This window comes from Triticum dicoccoides, chromosome 6A, assembly GCF_002162155.2.
Source record: "Triticum dicoccoides isolate Atlit2015 ecotype Zavitan chromosome 6A, WEW_v2.0, whole genome shotgun sequence".
Taxonomy (NCBI): Eukaryota; Viridiplantae; Streptophyta; class Magnoliopsida; order Poales; family Poaceae; genus Triticum; species Triticum dicoccoides.
In genome coordinates, this window is record NC_041390.1 from 582,657,351 (window position 1) to 582,662,824 (window position 5,474).

At 46.1% G+C, this 5,474-nt stretch overlaps 1 long non-coding RNA gene across 1 annotated transcript; it reads right to left on the bottom strand.

Annotated features, from left to right (window-relative positions):
• Positions 1–3,831: 3,831 nt before the first annotated feature.
• LOC119315427 lies at positions 3,832–4,302 on the bottom strand. The gene is made up of 2 exons (XR_005152768.1): positions 4,182–4,302; positions 3,832–4,084 (listed from the first exon to the last, which is right to left on the bottom strand). It is a non-coding gene; the product is annotated as an uncharacterized LOC119315427 (long non-coding RNA).
• Between the last annotated feature and the right edge of the window lie 1,172 nt (positions 4,303–5,474).

The window sequence follows — 5,474 nt, forward strand, 5'->3', positions numbered from 1 at the left end:
ATACATGAGTGTAATATTCAAGTGATGATGGGCAATAAATCTAGTACCGACACGACGTCCTCTGGTGTGTGGCCAATTCCAGCCGGCAAGGGATTACGATAAGTGGTTGGTGGAAGCCGACATAGTGGAAGGCGACGACGGTAACTGGGGTTTGCTGGTTCGAGAGTTGGAAGAGAGTGTGTTGGTGATGAGTCAAGATTTCATCATTTCGAGGAGTCACATAGGACATAGGAGGAGTGTGAGCTGGTTGTTGGGAGCCTATTAGCTATTGTTGGTTTAGGGAATAAGGAATTAAGAGTTGGACAATAGGAGTTGGATGTAGACCCCACATATCATAGGAGTTGTTTTCATTTGTTAATATTTTCTGGGTACCCATTGGGTTATTCATGGGCGCAATCTCATACCCATGCCCTACCAATATATTTTGCGTGTATGAATACCCATTATCCACGGGACAAAATCTTGCCAAGTATTGCACATGCCCATTATTTTCGGGTAGGGTACCCGCGGATACCCATACCCATGGGCGAAATTGCCATCCCTAGATTTCAACTATGTTTGTTTTTGTATAAAGAATAATAAATGTATATATATGTGCTAGTAAAAAACTATAAAATCATGTACTACATCAGTAAAATCGATACGATCCAACATAGCACATGCTGTGATAATATGCACAGCCGGTCGACATAGAACGTAACTCGTGCTTACCATCATTTAGATTAAAAAAGGACGGGGAAGCTACTACAACTTCCTGTACTGGTCATCTAATACAAATAAACAATGCAGGAAAAGCCTCTTTTACTTGGACCATACATAACAACAAGAGATGGTGACCGTGTAAAATAAATTACCGGCAGTGGAGATCAGTGACAATCGTGACACGTCACCATAAAAGCCATAAGCCCTCCCACACTCATCATACGTAAATACACAAGAACATAAGAAAATATATTTTTTAGAAAAAAAGTTCAAAAATACACATTTTTTGCTTGTGATGATATACATGCAGCAGTTAATGTATTATCCATAAAACAAAGAATGTATGCCTCATATTAATCATCCTTTCACACATAACTTAATATGCAGCAAAAAGATTTAATCTATAGTTCAAGATTAATGAACGCAAAATGAATGAGTCCTTTACAGTAAGGCAATTATTGATTATAATGGAGTGTGAAGACATCATATATTTACTTGATGGAAATTGCAGTCATGAAAAGCATAGAATGAGTCGAGTACCTTCTGGTTCGCCCAATTTGCCCATGGTCATCAAAGGTGTTCTCGAGATCAAACAACCAAGTATGAACTCCCAGACTTCTGACCAAATAGCAGGGTGTACACCTTAAACCACAGAGAATAGAGAGCCGGCCATGTTAGAGATTATATAAGGAGAGGTAGGCAAAAAAGTAATGGTCTTAAAATAAAATGAGGGATGTCTCTGATATCTTTACCCTTGTCAGAATCCAGTTTAGAACATAGGGAATATTTAGGGAGCCTTGTCGCAGAAATATAGCATGCCATTTTCAATCACCCAATGTTTTTTAAGCTGAAACTGAACCGATTGGCACTATTGATTTAGCACACTTCTCAAAGATTTGAATCCTTCCCATGGCGCCTCATTCCAACTGTACGCATACCCATGCCAAATTGATCACATTTGTAGGAGAGGGGGAATAACTGGAGAACATTTGAGTAAGTCAGGAGCCTCAGGTTCATGCCAATGAGGACGAATTGAGCATGCCAACCACTATATTCACATAATAAGATGAACTCACGTCGCACCAAGCATCGAGTTGTGCATAATGATTATTAAAACAAAAGAAATATACTTCGCGGGAAGCAACATTGATTAATTACATTCTGAAATATGTTGCTCTAACATCGAGGAGTGAATCCTAGATTGCTTAAGCTAAAATACACACAGTATTCTAGTTCAGTTCGACTGCTGGTTTGTTGGCAGTATATCCATTCCAAACAATCGCTTCCATTCTATTTTAGATTTGTTGGCAATGACCAAATATTCACAGAATTCCCTCAGAGAAACACTACAATATACTATCTTAAAACAGCTTCTGCCAAATAAATTCTAAACCTCATCTAGCAACATATTTGTGCATTGCAACTGAAAGTTCGTTTAGAAAATTAGATCCCTAGAAGAATCAACTCTTAGGTGTGCAAGACGTATCTCAGCTGACCTATGCAAGTGCTTGCAGGCAACTGTTAGTGGAGCCAGCAGAACCTGGTGAACCATGAACCTGAAGCTCTTTGTCAGCCATTGCGACCTGAAAGAAATTCCTCATTATTTTCTTGCAATTCCTATAGACAATCCCTGGATCAATAAAGCTCACTCTGATTTGCTAAAAGAATAATTTACTTTATTCCTGTTTATATGTTTTGCTTACTCAGCCTAAATCAGTAGCTTTAAAATTTATTTGTGGTCTCAGTAAATTATACACCAACAATGAACTGCTATATACCACCTCTGAAACGTCTAAAACATGTTTCAAATCTGTCTCAGTTGTTCTTATTGAAGAACTGGCTGCCAGCTGTCTTATTTCAAGCACCTGCAGTTCGTAGAGAAAAACAAAAGATATCCTGCCTAATGGCAGAAGGACCAACCATCCACGGAGTAGTGGTCAGGTGACCATAGTCAAACAATTCACGTACATAGTCTAAAGGCCTGCGTGGTTTTCGTGCACCAGGATATAAGAACTTCAAAAGGATATATCTACATAACCAGTGCAATGGTCCAGCCAAAGGTACATGACAACAAAAGCTCGTTACACACACTACCTATGAAGCACCTGGTACACATCATACATACGAACAGGATATAACTAACTACAAGGCTAGCAGCAGCAGCTGTTCCTGAAATAGATCACAAGACCTAACTTGTGCATGCGTCTACACACATCATGATCAGGGAGGGAACCAAGCCTACCAAATCGGAACACATCAGGGATTGAGAGAGAGAGAGAGAGAGAAGGAGAAGAAGAAGGAGAAGAAGAAGAAGAAGAAGCATAGGGGACGGGGGAGGAGACCTTGATATGATGCATCCATGGCAGCGGCGGTGTGGTCCGAGGTTGATGGTCGCGTCCAGCTCGACGGCGGCGCGGATCCAGAAGCCCTCGCCGTGGCTGTGGCCGTGGCAGATCTGGCCGCCACCTAGGGAGAGGCCGGCGGTAGGGGGAGGGAGAGGGCGCGGTGGTTGGGCGCCGGCCAGGAGGTGGAAGGAGGAGGAGGGCGCGGCGGCGGCCGCTGCCGAAGGCTCCTCCTAGGCGCGTCTCCTCCGCCTGCGGCGCCGGCAGACTGCGGCCGCATCTGGGTCAGACGGCGACAGAGAGGAGATGGAGGCGGCCAGCGTCTCCATCCTACGAGATGGCTGGCGGTGACGACTGCGAGAGGGGTGGAGCGAGTGGGAGATGACGGGGCGAAGGGGAGGATGGCTGGCGGCGACGACTGCGAGAGAGAGAGAGAGAGAGAGACATGCAGGAGAGAAGCGAGGAGAGGTCGAACCCTAGGCGTCTCTTCGATCGGGGAGGAGGCAGCGAGAGGCAGCGAACCGGGAAAGGGCACGTTCCACCGGCCTATGGAAATCCCAATATTGCCCTCGGCGGGGTGCTGTATTAACCGGCGGTGGCAGCAGATATTTACCGCGAAGTGAAACTGTTCATTGCTATAGGGACTCGGTTATGATCCGGCGGCCCAAATCATCTAAGGGCTCGATCCGACGGCTAGAATCGCATCAGGAAAACGGATCGGACGGCCAGAATCCACTAAACTCTGAGAGCGCCCGGGAGTCACTGGATCTCTTATTTCTCGATGCCATGAAGATAACCTCTTAATTTATTCAGCCGGAACACATGCCGGTCGATCATGCATGGAGTGGCATATACATATGGCTACATGTATACTAGGTCGGTGCAGTTTCTGTAGCAGATGCATGTAAAGAGGTTGTCACAATGGCCGTTGTCGAAGCCCTCGGCCCTGCAGGGCCTGTTGCACGTGCCTCTCCGGACGCATGGCGTTCCGTCCCACGTCGTGCTATTTTGCTTTTCGCAGCCATGCGACCCCATTTTTTCTGCATCCATCCACAGACAACACGAATTAACCATGCATCAACTAAACTAATTTGAATCAGTCTGACCACGAGATGTTTTGGGAGATGGTCTTCCTACCAGATGACAGGACAAGCAGCATCACCAGCCACAGGCATGTAAAAGCCTTGGTGGTTCCCAGTGGCCCTTTAGCAGCGTTCTTTATGTATGATGCCATATCGAAGAGGTAATGTGTGTTTGTTTTTTCTAAATGAAACTGATGGGTGTGGGAGTATATCCATGATCTGTATTTATAGCAAAATGTCAATGTTGACACGATTATTGGTGAGATATCAATGTGTCTCATCAATGCTTATCCTAACGTCTAGCTAGTTTTAATTTCAATTCTAAACATGGTTGGTGCCTTATCTGAACGCCTAATTTTAGACATGATTGATTGCCCATGTCTTTCTTTTGCGGGGAAAACGGGATAGTAGTGTTGGAAATATTAGCACTTTCTCGATTAATCTAATCCACGAGTAAACAGTAAACATGGCAAATATGGTGTGCATCTCATACCGATACCTACACATGTGAGCACGTATAGTACATAGAACCGAAACATCTATGAACATCATATATACGGCTAGCACATGAACGAGTAAATATGGGATGAACGAGTCATACCCTCTGGTTGGCCAGGCCAACGCGGCGGCGGCGGCAGCAGCAGCCTCGGCATCGGTCGAGGCCTTCTTCTTAGCGGCTTCGTCGTCAGCCATGGAGTCGATGCAGGGGAAGTAGTGGAAGCAGAAGCGGTCGGTGAAGGGGACGGATCGGGAGCAGTCGCGTCGAGACGCTCCCGAAAAAACCTTATTACTGTTCTCCCGGGCAGGATCTCAAACGACAGGGTTCTGGAGGCACCTGCTCTCCCGACCAACCGTGCACGCGGTCGTTGGGATGGAATCGCTGGAAGCAGCACAATGAGAGGAACAGTAGATGACGACTAGGATTGTGCGAGAGGGAGTGAGTGAACTGAGTTAGGGTTCACTCCACTGGCCAGCACCTTCTTATATAGGTCGTCGGGTAGATGGGCCTAGGCTCAGGCCCACGACCGAGTCCGCGAATAGCGCACGGTCCAACGTCTCGGACAGTGGCACTTCTACAAGCGACTCGTTAATTAATCTGAGATTAATTAACCATTCCTGACCGGCAAAAATAACCTTCAGCTCGGCTCAGTCCCGCAACCCGCGGCACGCGCACGTCGTGACGAGGCAAGGCGAGGCGGGGCGGGCAGCGGCGGAGGAGGAGCACGCATGTACAACTCCTATTCCCAAGCCCCCAATAACAAGTGATGGAGCGGCCCTTATAAAGAGGTATCACTCTTCTTACTGTAGCAGTATGGTACTAAACTTTTCACACTTTCCACCACTTGCC